General features: G+C 37.8%; 1 protein-coding gene across 1 annotated transcript in view; it reads right to left on the bottom strand.

Annotated features, from left to right (window-relative positions):
- The window catches only part of LOC145989483 (uncharacterized), a 544,790-nt gene that overhangs the window by 328,380 nt on the left and 198,207 nt on the right, over positions 1–18,203 (bottom strand). The gene's annotated exons all lie outside the window — the stretch shown is intronic.

Below are 18,203 nucleotides of genomic sequence, written 5' to 3' on the forward strand. Positions count from 1 at the left end.
CGAGGACCACTTTCTTGTAATTTCTTCTTTTGTATGTATCTTGAGAGGGTTGAATAATGAATGTTGAACTCTGCAGCCACTTGTCTTAAGCTGACATTTTTGTCATCTTCGTGTTCCAGGACTAAATTTGCTGCTCTATCCATCACATCAGGCGGTGTAGTCCCCTTTTGGGTCTTTCTCTTGTAGTTTCTATTCTTGCAGGCTACCTGAAACAATAGAAATAATAATAATAATAATAATAATAATAATACGGCAACAATTATACAGCAATTCGACAACAATTGTTTCGGCGGGAACATAAGAAGGAACAATCTTTTAAAAATAAATCTGCAAGACGAAAGATACCATATCAGAAAGCATAACAATATTAATGTTTCGTGGGCCTCCCCGATGGCGCAGTGGTAGCATCGTCGCCTTGTAATCAAGGGGTCCCGGGTTCGATACCCGGTGGAGGCACATAGTGGTTCGGATCCCACTTTAAACTGTAGGTCCAGTCCCGATTAGCCTTACTGTGCATAAAGTGGACTTAAAACACCAAATCAAATCAAATCAAATTAATGTTTCGTGCTGCTAGTAGAAATTACATGCACATGATTATAGCACTACTTAGTAAAATATAGTGTTTTCTTGCCGTACTGACGTGCGTGTAAATTTGTATAAGAATAAATAAGTGAAAATTGAAAATGTGTGTTGGTTACTGAATATAGGACTAAATATATGCGATCACATTTTTCTTTTACTTGAAAATATTGTAAAATTAGTAAACAATAAACCGTATTTCGAATTATCACATTCGGGACAGTGAACAATTACATTCAATATCTTATTCAAGCACTGGTCTGTCATGGGGCAGTTTGCAACATTGTGGGGTTAGTTGCAACATCTGTTGCAACTTGCCTCACCGACATGTTTGATTACGAAAGCTATTCTTGCCTCCACAAAAATTGCATAACATAAAAAGCAATATCACTTTCCACACCTTCAATAAACATGCTTTCAATTGACCACATGTCGCATGCTGTGGTCATTTATAGGAATTGCGTATTAAAAATTGTAAGAGATTTTTAAAAATTACTCACCGTCGTCAAAATTCTTCTTTCTTCTTCCACTCTGACAACATCTGAAAAACTGGTGTAACGAACGGTTCATCAGAGACACCTACCAACGTGTGTTGGAACGACAGTAAGCGCAACGCAGTAGAGCCATCCTACATAACAGAAAAAGCACTGTTGCAACGTGCCCATGTTGCAAAGTGCCCCACTTTCCCCTATATAATGCGCGCGGACCGCATAGAGAACTGTGGTTCTGCAGAATAGGTTTTGTTGAAGTTTGTTTTTTTTTCTCAAGGGTTTTGCTTCCTTATCTTTGGAACTCTTGGGGCTGCAATGATTACATTGTACCATTTTATAGCTCTGGTTCTGCTCTACAAAATAAGACTATAGGACTTTATGTAACTGCTCAAGAAGACTGAAAATAATTTATTTCTGTACATTTCTTTAAACAAGACATGAAAGAAAAGGAACAATAATGTGCTGAAGCATCAAATAAAAGATAAAAAGGGGACAAATGTGCTAATTTTACGAAAATGTGCCAAATGGTGCAACAAAGTGTGTTTATTTTATTTGATTTCATGTCCTAAAATGCATATCTCAAAAGATCTGTATGATAAAAGCTATATTTTTGGAAAGGTGCTGCACCTTAAAATCCGTTCTCTAGTTATAACACCAACCATATTACCCTTCCTTGCGAATGATCCAGCATAAAATCCCTTTTAGATATACAAATTACAAATAGTATTGGACAGGGAATTTTAACCCGAATGTATAGTATTCCAATTTCAAAGCTCTCCATTCCTTGCCTACAAATGGTTGTTGTTGTTAAGTCCACTTCATGCATAGTTATGCTAATCGGGCCTGCAGATGGGGCAGAAGTGTTGCGTATTCAAGTAATCAGCTCACTGCGCTATGCTATATGTTACAAAAAATTATTAAAGTTTAAACTCTCCCAAGTCATAATTCTTCAAACAGGCTCATCAGTTACACCCCTCTCTCAAGTAATAGAATATCTCGGAATGCGAACTTATTCTCATGCAAATCACGTTAAAACTAAATTAATTTTTCCCTGCAATTGACGGAAAAGGTGGCATCACACTTGTCAAATTGTCGCAAACCACTACGTGGACCTGAAATTGCACAAATTTTCACACATGCCAATATATTTGCATGTATACTGCTTTAGGAATTGCTTTCTACAATGATCCGGGAAAGTGTGTTCATTTGCTTTCCATCGGGACACGAGCAGGAAATCGAAGTACTTCCGTTTCGAAACCGAAACTGTGGATCAACAACCTTCCGATTGAAAGAAGTAATTCCATGGCAAAGGGAAGCTTCAGCGGAACATTCAAAGTACTTTTTGTGTACATTCAAGGACACTTATTGGTTGTAAGGATACAATTGATTTTCAAGAGAATCGTTACAAACCAGAAGTGTCCGTGACCGTGCAGGCCAGTGGCACATTCTGTGTCCAACAGCTGGGGTATCTCTCAATACTCTAGTGCTGGGAATGGGTGAGTGGGGTTCCCCTCGTTCATGTTTTGGAATATTTTAAGTGAAGCGACATTGTGTCCAATTACTCTCTTCCGTTTTTAAAAAAAATGAAACCAGAAATCCCCCAAAAATAAATGAAATAATCAAGGAACGGATTTTATGTAAATAAATATTTATGTATGACGATAAAATCAGTTATACAAGTATTTTGTATTATCCTTGCGCATCATGGCCTTCAGACTCGAAAAATCCAGTTGTTTTTTTCCATATTTGTACATGCATTAGGTTATGGCTCATATTTTACATATTTGAGTTAATTATACATATTATTTTCATATTTCAGAAAATTGCTCCATATATATTCCATATTCGCGCAATGATTAAATGACCCCGTGTCACCGAAAAAGTTGGGTGAATTTCCTGCAAATGTCTGACGAAGTGTGAAGCGACGTTAAACAAACGAAACTTTCCGACATTTTTTATATCTTCCAATTGCATATATATATATATATATATATATATTCAATTGACCTCTCCGATTTCGTAGTGGTCTGTCTCCTTCTAATAAAGGGGTCCCGGGTTCGATACCCAGTGAAGTCACATAGTGGTTCGGATCCCACTTAAAACTGTAGGTTCAGTCCTGATTAGCTTATATGTGCATATTGTGGACTTAATATAACAAATCAATATATATATATATATATTCAATTTTACACATCCTAACTGTTTGCTTTTGCTCTTGTAAAACAATTGAAATTCCTGTTTATGTAAAATTGTTGTCAAGAATAGCGAATGAGGGCTCAAACATCGGCCCTGGTTGTTTCAAATACGTATTATTTTGGCAACGTAACGTTGGAAGAGAGTCTCAAGTCGAGGAGCCCATTGTTAATCTTACCCTCGCTACTATGGTTACCGACAGCAGCTCCAGAAAGAACGATCTTGTGGCACACGTACGGGATTCGCTTCTTGTTTCTCTTCAAGACAGTCGCGGTAATTCTTACAATGTAGAGACTGTATTTTATGTAGCTCATGTAGTGCCTTATACATATTATTAAAAAAGGAAATTTTTAATTTTAAGCCCATATATAACTCTATACTTTGGATGAAAATAACTAAATATGCACTTACATATTTAGCACATTTGTACTGCATATAAATCAGTTCCCTGGTAATAATTAATATTTATGAATACAATATGAAGGAAATACGGGTATTGATGGGAAACTGATTCGATTTTTGTTATTTAGAGTCACCTTTCTGCCACTTTTGACGAATCGCGATGATAAGGATGAGTGATGATGATGAAGGGACACTCACAAAGAACACTCATAACCAGTTCGCGATTAGAACCCGGGACATCTGACGTCAAAGAACGCTGATATGAAATTGTCTAATTGTCATTATTTTTATTTGTTCTCTCGAGAATATCAAACATGCAGTGGCGTAGCAAAGTACATACAGAAAAGGATACGTTGAACAATTTCTTGGATTTGATTAGTCATAAATTGAAATTGAAGCTGATTCTCCATAAGGAATACCTAAGATTCTTTAAACACTTATTCATCATATTTTTTACAGATCGTATCTAGTTTAATAATCAACTTTAAAACCCGCTTCCACTTGCAGCATGGAGAGAAATTCTTCTTCTTCTTCTTTTTTAAAGCAGTGCCCATTTCGACGACATTGAAATAAATATACAACTTATGCGAAACTGTCACTCTTCCCCTTAACGAGCGAAACTTTTAACCACACTGCACATTTCACAAGGCCAATGGTGTGTCTCAGTCCCACAGCGCAACAGTACATTATGTAATGCGAAACCCTCCCATTCTTAAGGATGCGAATTCAATGGTGAAAAAATTCTACCAGTGCATTGAGTGCACACAAGAGTACACGGCAGCTGGTGACAAGCAAGCTCACTGAAGACAGGTTTAGGATTCTGAGGTGATTTATAGATTGTCGTATCACTTTCACTTCACTAGACATCTACCTCTGACAGTAACGTGCCACGCTCCTAATTGCCCAGCATAAGCAAGCAGGCTCTGACGTCTTGTGTGAGGAAGCGATCGTTATCTGCTCATAGGCTGCCATTCGCAAAAGCAAGTATTGTTCCAGCGTGTAAAGATAAAGAGTAATGTTCCTGTTTATCGTTTGCATCATATCGTAAGATCAGGTTTTGCTTATCGTGATCTGAGGGAAAGAAAACTGTGTTAGACTGAAGAAATTGTCTTCTACTACGTTTGGGTTCAATTTTTATTCACAATCTTCGAACGTGTACACGCTTCCGTAATTCGATATATTATTGAATTATTGACTGTTTCCTTAAACATTACTTTGTTTTCCGGGTCCGTGTCTATCCGGCAGGAATGAGTAATGTATGACTTTACTTTGCTTTTCTGGCTTTTTTGGCTAATCGCGAAGATAAGGATCGGTGATTATGTCATGAAATTGATGAAGGGACACTCACAAAGAACACCCATTCCCAGGCTGGGATTCCAACCCGGGACTCCTGGCTTCGTTGCGTGCTGTGATGAGGTTGGCAGGAATGAGTAATGAAAATAAAATGATTCACATTATATATACAGATTAAATTATATAATCACGTAGGAAGTAAATAATAAAAGTTATACCATTATGATAAACGTTTTGTATTAAAATAGTGCATAAAACATTCAAAATTCCATACATTTCTAGCACTTTGGATTGTAAAATTACATTTATTTTTTGGCTTTTTTCATTCTTAACAATTTCAATGTAAAATGGCTATCTGTGCTGTGTCTGGAATATATAAATAAATAAAATAAATTTGCTGTCTGTCCTTTGTTGTTCTATTGATCAGCTACAGTATAGCTTAGCTACACCTCGAAAATAAGATGTTCCTTAATGTAGAAGAAATATATTTCAGTTGGATTACAATTGTGAAAGGGATATAATATTCTGTTTCAATATCAAAACATAGATCCAGAAAGGTGTTTTATATGGAGGCTAAAGTGGCTTTTTGCAATCTTAAGAAAAATTTTACAAAGGTCTTAAAGGCAATCTCGTGCCATCACAAAAACCAAAAACAGATTTCTCTGATCCATTTCTGGCGTTGTTGTGAATCGTCATCCATGGGATTAGCCTAGGAAAACGATGTATTTTAACTGAATTACGTAACGCGAAAACTGTCTGTATTGCTGGATGCGAAAGAGTTTTACTATGCAGGAATTTTCCTGTGTGGTAAATTTGCATTTTTCCATTGAAAGGTTGACTGTGTAGCCCTCATCATAAAAGAACTATCCAGCACTTTACTGGGCAGTTTGATGCTTCTCTGGATGTCCCTTGGGTTTGTAAATGTCACAACCTTAGCTTTGTGCCCTCAAGGGATGGCCGGCCATATTCCAACAAGAAGTTCCCAGTGGGTATCGTACAGATCGATCTTTGTTGTAATATTTTGATGTAGCACACATTAAGAATGTGAAAACAATTTTCCGTTCCTTTTGAGCGGAAAACACACGCGTAAAGGAGAAAGTGCTTATAAACATTTGGTTTCAGTCTATATTTTCGAGGATACGAGCGGCCTCCCCGATGGCGTAGCGTTGTGGTAACACCTTGTAATAAAGGGGTTCCGGGTTCGATACCCGGTGGTGGCACACTAGTCAGTGGTTCAGCTACGATTTTAAACCTCAGATTCCATCCATATGAGCCTATCTGAGCATATAGTGGACTTAAAATAAAACAAACCGATAATTCCATGTTTTTTTATTGCAATTAGGGCTTTCCAAGGATAATTTATTATTTATTATTGCTTAACCCATCGTAACCCGCGCGTCGGCACTGAGTGCCGCCTTTTTTTAAAAAAATTGAATTATTGTCCTTACTAGCACAATAATGGTGAGGAAAGTCCTAGGTAACCTATACACGCTATTTCCGCGAAAACATAGAGGCGTTCGCGCCTTTCTTTCTGACATTATTTCAGTTGCTTACACGCCTCTGAAGCGACCGGTCCCACTTTGGCGGCACTCGGTACCTGGCGTGAAAACGTTTCCTGCGTTAAATTATAGCACGCCAGCCATGAATTTGGGGGAAATAAGAAAAATAAAATGACATTACGTTGTTCGGAATGCAAATTGAAGACTAAAATTGGTAAACGCTGTAAGTGCCTTAATAATTCAAACACCGTTCTCCAAGTTAAACTGTGAAATGTAGCTAGTAGCTCTCTACGTAGTTCAAAGGGCGTGTAAAGAGGTCGCTAGTGTGCACGGTCTTACCGGCTAATGTGCGGAACGATGGGATTTCCCAACACTTTCGCTTTTGGCACTTACAACGTTTACCACTTTTAGTTCTCAATTATTTGTATGCACAAACCATTGCAGTACCCAAACGAAATGTTAGATTTGTCAAAATAAGGATATTGAATAGGTGACAATATTCGGTTCCTATTATTTCAGTCGAAATGTCTTTCTTTAAGTAGGTTATATCTTGTAAAAGCAGGAGAAGCATTGAGATTTGAACATTTAAAAAATATTTTATAAGTTGCTTACTGTTGTGTTTTACACATTTGATTGTTTTTTCTGTGAATCAGTAAGATTTTGACTGAGAAATTTGGAACAAAGAGTTCCTTTCTAAGCCCATATAAGTTGTACGATTTCAATTAATTTTTATAAAATACGTTGAACGTTTTTGAGAAATACGTTGACAATTTTGAGAATAGTGAGTTCATTTTTTAGTCCCTTCATTATAGGGCAAAGCTTTAATTATTTTAGATAAATATATTGATACATTTGCTTCAAGAGCCTAAGCTTATAATTCTATGGAATACTTTCTCTCGTTTTTTTAGTTCATTTTCTTTAATAGCTAATACAAATATCCGAAATGGACAATTTTGCGTTCGTATATATTTCGCCTGGTTTTCAGTAAGTGCTAGAGTAATTCAACATCGATATGCATCAATAATTCAGGTAAATAAAGTTGGTTTTGTTAGGGCAGCACTGAGTGCTTCACGCGACACATTTGTGCTACCCTGAGGACGCGGATGACGGAGGGTTAAGGGTATGTGCGGCCGATTTTTTACACTAGAGTACACGGCAGAAAACGATCGAACAAACAACAAAATGCAGATAAGTGTGGGCGATCGCTTAGGAGCCGAGCTACTTCGATGTTTCACAGACCACCGATTCGAACCAAAATCTTTTTATTTATTTCGAAAGAATGCGTCAGATGCTTAAAATTACAAGAATTGCATAGCACTGACTACAATTTTCCGTAAATAAAAAAGTGCACAGATAGAAATATAGTCAGGAATCTCATTAACGCGCACCTTTCACCTTCTCCAATATTTCAATAAAGGGTTTTGCAACAGTAACATTTTGCCGGTCATTTCTGCAGACTAAACTCTGCAAACGCACTGACGATTTTCCTGATGCAATTGCCACATTGCCAGAAAGACTATCAGTCGAACTCGGAACAATGTAGTAAATGTTCGGCCAAAACCGGATCACATGCGACCATAAGGTAAACCTGTTAGTCTTATCCCTCAGAAAGTGAAACGCCTGTGTGTGACGTCATGTAATCCATTTGTTGAATGTCCTAGAGGGACAATATTAACCTTTATAATTTGCACCTTGAGTGAATTTATACGCAAATACAGAATCAATTGGAGAAAACATCCTCCTATACACAGAGATGATGGCCGACTTTAAATGTCTGTTTTAGAAGAGTTCTGAAGATTGTTAGCTAGATTGAATCGAGTGTTATTGAATTTAAGTGAAGGACTTGTGTAGAAAGACTAAGAAGTGTTTATTATCTATTGTGAAAGAAAAGAACAAAAGTTAATTGAAAATAATCACATCAATTACAATTTAAAATGTTCAATATCCCTTTGGATTATGTAAGAGATGTGCTTTAACTGTCTCGTTTATTTATCATAATGGATCAAAAGGGAATTGTTGAGGACGGAAATAGTACGATATGCAATAATACTATAATCAATGATATCAGTATTGATGATATAATATCATCTTATTCAAAACATGATGAACAAGATGAGACTATGGACATTTCACACAAAGTAAATGGGCTGAATAAAAGAAAGAACAATCCAGCACAAATTGAAATTCGGAACAAAAGTTCTAGGATGAAACACAATACCAATCACGAATATACCAATATGACATCGATGCAAATAAACCGTATTTAGTAATAATAGAAAGTTGAAACTAACACTTAGGGAATTTGCATCCGGTTAAAGTTTGGCATATGCTAATGGATAATAATGTGAAAGTAAGGCATGTAGATCAAAGTGGACAAAATAGAGTTCGAGCATTATTCAACACGTCACAAGAAGCTAATATATATGTGAAAAATAAAGTATTGTTAGACAAGTTAGGAGTAAATGCCAGAATTCCTAAATCTTTAGTGGAGAAAGAAGGCCTTGTTTTTGGAATACCCACAGAGTTTGAAATGCAGTGTTTGGAAAGAATGAAGAAGAAAATATGGTGGAATGATGGACCATTTAAGCTTGAACATACTCAAATCTTATGTGTGACATTCGAGGGGAAAGTTTTACCACAATACATAGCAGTTGGAAAACAAATAGTTGAGGTAGTGCCACGTGTGAAACCAGTGTTACAATGTAATAGATATTTTAGATTTGCCCATACAGGTCAACAGTTAAAGGGTAAAATTGTGTTATAAATGTGGCCAAGATTATCACGAAGGATACTGCGAATTGAGTGAAACATGTATAAATTGTAAAGGAGATCATAATGCTTGCAACAAAATGTGCCATAAATATCAGGATGAAAGGCAAATTCATTTTTTTTATGGCCGAGAAAAACATTTCATATTATGAAGCAAAAGGTATGGTGACGCCAAATAACTCAAGAAATATATCATGTGAACAAAGAATTAAATTATTTAGGGATCAATTTCAACATGAAACTGTTCGAAGAAACGGATTGGAATTCCCTTACATTAGAAGGAGTTATGTGAATGAGAAGAGTGAACCAACAAGTGATAGTTGCAAGAAGGTAAAAAAGAGTTATTGTGCGAGTTCTGTAACTCAAATGGCGGAACAGAAGAAAATATCAAGGGAGAATAATGGTCAAAAAATGAGAGTACAATGCAGCAAAGTTGTTACATCACCTCCAAAGAAGATTATGAAAACGGCTACAAGACGTGTTGTACAACTTCCATGGGAAAACAAAAAGGATGTGAATGTAGATTCTTCATCCTCATCATACACAGAAGAAGAACATACAAAATACAAATATCCCGTACATTTGAGATAATCCCCTTTTAGTAAGCAAGAACAAAATATGGATAATATAAATGGCAGAATATATGCAGATCGTAAATCAGTTTTTTGTAGACAAAAGGAAATTTACCAGTCATTGTTGGACCTTTTACCAGACATGATTGAATCAGTTCGCGATTTAAATGATTCCCGGAAGAAACAGAACATCTTAATTTCAATGCAACAAATTATAGGAAAGATAATTGCAATATTATCAGAAAACTACGCTTGTAAAAGAGGATAAATAGGTATGTCTTTTATAGTGCAATGGAATATAAATTCATTTACAGCTAGAACATTATAAGTATTACAAATTATATATGAGCATCATCCAGGTATATTGAGTTTGTCCGAATTTTGTGATAGACAAAATCAATATTATCAAAAGTAGATATAAATTGTGACTCCCACCGCAACTTTGATTTCTTGACCAAACGACTACAAAAAGTTGAAAAACTCACTTTCTCTTCCTGTTCCGCGCCTCATTTAGTGCGCTGACGATGTTTCACGGGGGCAAAAAGGCAGTGATGAGTGAAAGATGAGCTCTCATTCTCTCATCCTCCTCATCTTTCTCATCTTTCTTATTGTTCTCTCATTCTCTTTTTATTCTCCTGTTAATCCTCTCATCTTTTTTTTATTCTCTCATTTTTTTATTCTCTTATTTTCTTATTTTTTGAAAGATGAGTGCACCTTATCGTAATTTTCCAAGTCTGGGACCAAATGTTTATATATCGTGACCTACGTAAACCTCTCCTCTCATTCTCTCATTCTCTCATTCTCTTATTTTTTGAAAGATGAGTGCACTTTATCGTAATTTTCCAAGTTTGGGACCAAATGTTTATATATTGTGACCTACGTAAACCTCTTCTCTTATCCTCTTATTCTCTCAATCTCTCAATCTCTCAATCTCTCATTCTCTCATTCTCTCTATTTTTAGAATATTGTCGTCAACATTAGAGATGAAGTTGGAGTGCTGGAATCAACGGGGCCAAATGTTTATATATATCGTGATCTTCGTAAACCTCTCCTCTCATCTTCTCATCCTCTTATTCTCTCATTCTCTAATCTTTTGAAAGATGAGTGCATCTTATCGTAATTTTCCAAGTCCGGGACCCAAATGTTTATATATATCGTGACCTTCGTAAACCTCTCTCTCGGGGGAGGGAACGATGTACCCACACACACACACACACATACGTGTAAACGTGGTCTTATAAGGCCCGAGTGAGTGTACATATGTTGTTGGAACCACTATAATTTGATAAATTAGCATAATCAAATTCATTTTAAAATGTCGAGACCATGCATGTGATTACAAATAACACCGTGGTTTTTGAAAATTATCATTTATGCAGTTTTCCTGACGAAAAAATGGTTACTATTCTTGTTGGAACCTGGTACCAATATCACCTGTCTGATTTACGTGTTGTAATTTTTAATACAATTGCATCCGTTGTGGGTACCGATCAATATTGCACAAACCGTCCAACCAATCACAATTCTTGTAGGTCACATGATTTCTTCCTGTGTGTAAGCAGCTACGTGCCATACCGAATTGGGCAATAGTTGTGAAATGCGCTTTACGGCGTCAATTGAGAGCGCGTAGCTTGCGCGTCTCTGTCTCGGCACAGAGCATTAGGAAGGGGAGGGGGGGAAAGAGTTCCTCTCGCGGGAAGGGCGCAGTCAGACTGCTGCGCAGTCAGTGGCGTACTGAAGGAGTTTTTGCCTCACTGTGGAATTGAGATAATAATCACATTTACCCTAATCGCTTACTCTTAATTTTTACTTTGCATACTTTTTTGTGTTGTTTGAAGATTTCAGAAATCAAAGCAGACTTGTGCGGCCTATCATGCCGCAACGGTGTGAACTTTATTGGCACGCTACCAAGCGAAACGCAATAGGTAACAAGCGACAAGAGATACGTATCTTGGAAGTGAACCCTCAGTAATCAATTCGACCTTTCGTATCGATGCGACAGGGAAAGCTGCACATGTCGCTTTCCGCTCGATGCATTAGGTTTTTCGCTCATTAGCGGTGAATTTCTTGCTTTAGATTGAAGTCGCCAGTGTTCATGGGCGCCCGGAAGGGGGGCAAGGGGGGGGGGCGTGCCCCCCCTGGAAAATGAAAATCAACCAAAAATTATATATTTCACACATATAATTTCATTTCAGCCACAATAATATGTGTTAATGCACGAACATGATAAATTCAAATTTAAGCAATATTTTTTTAGAGAACATTGGGGAAAATGTGGCTTAGTTGCCCCCTGGAAAAAAATACCTTCCTTGCCCCTCCCTGGAAAAAATCCTGCTGACGTTCATGCCAGTGTTGCCTGTCGATTGTCGTCTGCCACTTGTCGCTTCGATCTGAAGTCTCCTTGAAGGAGCAAGGGGAAGAATTCTGACTGAGGCGACAAGCGACAGTGTGCTTCCACATCGACAAGAGACACGGGTCCCTCTTGTCATGTAGACTAAGGCATTCACCACCCGTGCACGACAACAAGTGGAGGCGTCACGATGCACAACATTGATAAAATAGCCAGTTTGAGTGACACAACCAAGCGACATGCAATATTTGCAGCTTACCTTGCTTTATCAGTTCAAAACGTTGCATTGATTACCGAGGCTTGTCGCTTTCGCTTCGGTCTGGAATCTGCTTAAACGGCATAAACGGCAGGCGACTGGCGACATGGAGATTTTATACCAAAGCGACAAGCGACATTAGACCATTTAATATAAGGCAAAACTTTCACCGCGCATGAGCGAACAAAAGTACGAAGCGACATGATGCACGGTATTAACAAAACTGGCCAATCAGAGCGACACGCAAGCTACAAGCGACACCTGCATCCTGTCGTGTCGCTTCTGTTAGAAAGGTTCAATTCATTACTGCTGGTTCGCTTCCAAGGGACACGTGTTGGTTCGTGTGTAATCTCCCTTACAAAGCATAAAAGCTGCAAACGACAGACGACAAGTGAGACGACAAGCGACACGGAGAATTCACACAAAAGCTGCAAGCGGGAAGCGACACTAGCACAGTTAGTTTAAATTCAAACATTCACCTCGCATGAGCTAACAAGAGCACGAGGTGACAGGATGCACGCTATTGAGAAAACTGCCTAATCAGACCGACACGTGCAGCTTGTCCTGTCGCTTTGATACGAAAGGTTGCATTTATTTCTGAATGCTGGTTTGCAAGTGAAGCGTGTCATGTGCAGCTTCTCTCTGAAAGCTACACCAAGCCATTGTTTTATTGAATTCTCCTCAGGAAAGGAAGATAATGCTTATACAAATATAGTCTCCGTAGATCATTTACGAAGCCACTCGTTGTATTTGAAACTCTATTTTCTGTGCACACTCAGCGTGCACTTTAATCTACTGAAGCGGCCTTAACAAATTATTCGCTGGAACTAGGATCTCACTTTCCTCATCGTTGTGAAGGGTCACTCGCAATAGAATTGTTACGATTTTATCTCTCTGGGTGAGAACAGAATTTGGAGACTATAGTCCACAAAAAATTTACTTCTTCTGTTGGAGTTATTAGATTGGGGGCGGAGGGTGGTGCTTCAGATAGCTGTTCCATGTAGACTGTACATTTGAACAAAAGGAGCAAAGGAAAAGTAACTTATTTAATTTCTTTGTAAAATGAATTAAGTGTTAATTTACCAGAAGTCCAGTACAGTAAAAGTATCCAAGTATATAATGGTGTGAGTCTTAATCGACATTTTAATTAAACCTTTCGTCGCAAACTGATTCAAAATTGAATAGAGCAGTGGTTCCCAAAGTGTGCTCCGCGGCGCCCCGGGGTGTGATATTTTCACTGAAATGCCACTTACTTGTTAGTCTACAGATGGTTTTAGATATGATTGTTTCATACATTTGCTTATTTAGTCCTTTTTACGTAAACAATGTTTCTGAATTTGAAATATGTGCTTAATTTTTAACTTAAGGCAAGCAACCTAACAACACTAACTTAGCGTTGCAAGTTTTAGATAGGCCTATGCCTACATTCTGACTTGGGCGCCGCGGAAAAAATTTGAAACTACAAAGTTTGGGATCCCCTGAAATGGAGTATAATTTTAATAATGAATGATTGACGTATAAACTTGATTTGAAGCGTACAGAAATGTTTGTTTCGCGAATGGAGCGGACAAGAAAATGTTTTATAAATCTCATTCCTTGCAACCACCCATTCACAGTAACTGTTGATTACCTGACCTCTACTTCCACGTCACCCATGAAGTTTGCTGGTGTTTCTTTGCGTCCTAGCACAAGCATTTCGTTTTCGCGCCTTTTTTACCGGACGCCCGGTCCTTTCTTACTTCGGTAGTTCTTCTCGCAGTCAAGTAGGAGGGGTACGAGTTCCACCTAAGGCCTCCCCGATGGCCCTGTCGACCTCCTTGGCGGAGTGGTTAGCACAGCGCGCTACGACGCCAGGGGTTCCGGGTTCAAGTCCCGGGTAAGGCACGGGTATTTGTGTTTGTCCAAATGAGAAAAACTGAAAATTGAGAATAACCGAGAAATGAAAATCTTGAGATTATAATGAAAAAAGGGGGATACTTCTGGTTAGGGGTATTCCTTTAAAAAAATGGCGTAGTGGTTCCTTCGTCGCCTTGTAATCAAGGGGTCCCAGGTTCGATACCTGGTGGAGGCACTTCGTGGTTTGGATTCCACTTTAAACTGTAGGTCCAGTCCCGATTAGCCTTACTGTGCATATAGCGGACTTAAAACACCAACTCAAACAAACGAGTTCCACCTGCACCAAAAGCAAGCATACAGTCAAGAAGTTTAAATATCATACGTCTTCAGGATAAAAAATAACCCTTTTTACCACCTTGCTACCTCCATATCACAAACACGTCACCCTTGCAATACGCAACCACGATTAAGAAAGAGAAAAGAACCAACGTTCTCGAGGCCGAGTTGGGAGAAGTATATTATGGTAAATAATCATATCGTACAGTCACGGACACTTCTTTGTTGTAGCAACACTATTAACTTTCAAGGGAATCATTACTACCCAGAAGTGTCCGTGACAGCACAACCCTAATCTGATGCTGTGTTACATTTTTTGGAATGTCGACTAAAAAACTCTCATAACATGTCGCAATAAAACAAGTGGCTTCACCAAAGTGAGGTAGAGACGAACACACCATTATTCTGCACTGTTATCTCAAGAGTCCGATATTAGCAACATAGGGAGACATTTCTTAGTCACAAGAAATGCTTTCAATTAATTACTTATAAAAAGTAGACGGTGTCGTCTTGGCAGAACATACTGACTCAAATACAAAAGCACAAGAAGCTAACTGTCTCCATTATATACGGTCTAGTTTTATTATTGTGTGTAGTTTTACCAACTAACCTTGGAAGAGACAGTTTGGATCGACGTACACACGGAACATTTTCAACCAATGGCAGCAAAAAACATGTCGCTACTAATACATAGCGACGTAGTGCCACAAACCTACTAGCATACAATGAACAATCTCTATTTTATAGTGGTATTTTAAGACTTTTAATTTTAATGTCGTTGGAAAGGTGTAGAGTTCTTAATACAAAAAATACTAATAAATAATATGAATGTGAAACATGCAAGGGTAAAGTAAAGTGCATTACAGGTTTGCATGGATGTAGTTGTAAGGAGCCACATATTATATCACTCTTAATGTCCCAATATTTTGGAACATTTCTTGATTTAGGGCAATTATTTGGAAAATATTGACCGTCGACGAAGCTGCTATGGCTGCAGTCATCTGTAGAAGACACAGAAAATCTCAGTCCGGATACGAGTGCATCAGCTCAATCTATGGCGTAAACTCGTTCTGACTCTTGTAATTGTTATTCGGTCCAGATTTGAAAGCACCACTGATGCAAGGCCTCTTGTTGAGTGAGCGTGTCATCCGTTTATTTTCCTCCCTCCTAATTTATGATGGCGGGCCTCACGCAAAAAGTGCATAATTTTAAAGAGTTGGAAGTTGCATGAACGTTTACTACACCCTATCTGAGAAATGATGACTACAATGACAGAAATATATTAATGTTGCAACAAAGTTATCATTGAGAAATTACAACATCTTGTAACTTGGATATCTAGAAAAGTATTACAAGAAAGTTTGAACATTGTATTTTTGACTTCATTAAAACGTGATGAAAATGTAGGAACATTTTTATTAGATTCTCGTGTTTACAGTCAAAAATACAATTAATACCTGCTATTTAAAATATTCTGGCACAATACCGTCTCCCCGATGGTTCAGTGGTAGCGTCGTCGCCTTGTAATCAAGGGGTCTTAAGAAATCTTGTTAATAATAAGTTGATAGGATTATTTGTGTGTAAAATATTTGTGTTTCACATAAGAAAGTGGAAAAAAAACCGTACTGTTTGATCGGGGGAGCAGACTTTTCCGTTGCAGCTATAAGGGATTAAGGGATTAGCGAGCTAGCGATAAGTAGGTCAGTGGTACAAACATGGTTCGAACGTCGATCTCTCCTTCTCAGGACGAAACAGCCGAAATAGGCTGGAATAAAATACTTGAATGCTGCTGCAAATAACTTTGTTATGAGGGGACAATAGAATGTAGTTTTTGTAAAAAGTTGTACCATAAATCTTGCGCGAGAATGAGCGAAGAAGAATTTACGAAATTTGAGTTGCATAGAAGAATGTTTTTCTTCCAAGATATGCTACACGCTGTCAGAAAAGGAAAAGTAAAAGTGCACAGGGTGTTCAAAAATTAACTGACGAGAATAAAGAGAGCGTTAGCCTCGCGACACTTTTATTATTTATGAAACAGAGTAGAGAAGACGATAGGCAAGAGCAGCTTAAATTTAGAGAAGAGGATAGCTTTGGCTGCAAGTCGTCTCACTCTTCTGGCTTTAACTTTAGAAAGATCTGACCATTAAAATTTCGAGACAGCAGGGGAGACATAGTTTTCATTATTATTATAATGGTTGATTCTACATTCTTAATTTTTTGTGGACGCATTTGGAGGTGTTCATGCACCACTGGCAACCCCCGTGCTCACTCCTATGCCCTCACATATCACTTTTAATTTGCTTCATATGTACAAGATGTTGTTTGAAAGTGTGTTAATATCGGGTGTCTAATAGAGCAAAGAAAATAAATTTTACACTGTTACTCTTCTTTGTACTCATAATATATATATATATATATATAGGTTACTGGTACTCCCTTTTGGCGTAGTGGTAACGTCGTCGCCTTGTAATCAAGGGGTCCCGGGGGGTTCGATAAAACGTTTAGTCAGAAAACGGTTCGGATTCCAGTTTAAACTGTAGGTCTAGTCCCGATTAACTAATCTGTAAGTAAAGTGGACTTAAACACGAACTCGATCATTCTATCAATTTGTTTATTGAAAGGTTCTATTCGGAAAAGAAACAAAGCGTTTTCGTTACTTACGAAAAATTATCCAACTTTAACCAACAGAATTATAATCGAGACGATGTTTTATATATCTCGGTTATGACTGCCTGGAAAAGTTAAAGTACGTAATGATTGTTAAACGTCGGTCGACTCATTTTCTTAGCACAATAAATTCGGCTTCGAATTCCTATGTCGATTTCATCTGTCGTATGTGGCAAATAAGTAATTAATTAGAACCATATATATATATATATATATATATATATATATATATATATATATATATATATATATATAAGAGACAATAAACATATCATTTTGGGGGCAGGGGGTAGCTACAGACTGCATTTACGCACAGTATCGGCAGTATTAAAAAACAAAGATTGGTAATTGCTTTGGTAATATATCAAGAGGTTGATTTCTGGTTAAATATTTTTTTACTATTTCGGTGTTGTTAATTTTATCGGAAGAGAAAATTCTTGCACTCCGCAGAAGAGAAATCATGTATTAATTTCCGAATCATAATCACCATTTTATATCATATGCATATCATTAACATTCTTCTGTTAAGCCTTGCATGTATCCTGCAGCGAACGACGGAAACCTGTCAAAATACTTCATGGCAACCAAAGCAGTGGGACAAAGGCCACGACTGTAGAAATGCATGTTCCAACGAACGTCTATTTCAGGCGCCAAACAGTCGGGAGTTGTCTCGCTGAGAGCTCGAGTTTCGGTTTCGCTTGTAAGTGAGTGAACACTTATATACACAAGCAACAGTGGCGTGTGCATGGGGGCAATTAGTTGGGAATAGAGTACTCCTAATATGCTTCAAGTTCGCTGTAAAATTAACTTCAACTGCAAATAAAGATGGCGAAATGGTGTAAATGTTGTCTGCTATCGTAATTGTCCCCAATGACGTAGTGGTAACGATATCACATATAATGATTTGGTCCGGCGTTCGATCACCATTAGAGCCTCAGCGGCTGTTTCCATTGGATGATA

The sequence above is a fragment of the Lepisma saccharinum genome, chromosome 6 (assembly GCF_977018435.1).
Source record: "Lepisma saccharinum chromosome 6, izLepSacc3.1, whole genome shotgun sequence".
Classification (NCBI taxonomy): domain Eukaryota; kingdom Metazoa; phylum Arthropoda; class Insecta; order Zygentoma; family Lepismatidae; genus Lepisma; species Lepisma saccharinum.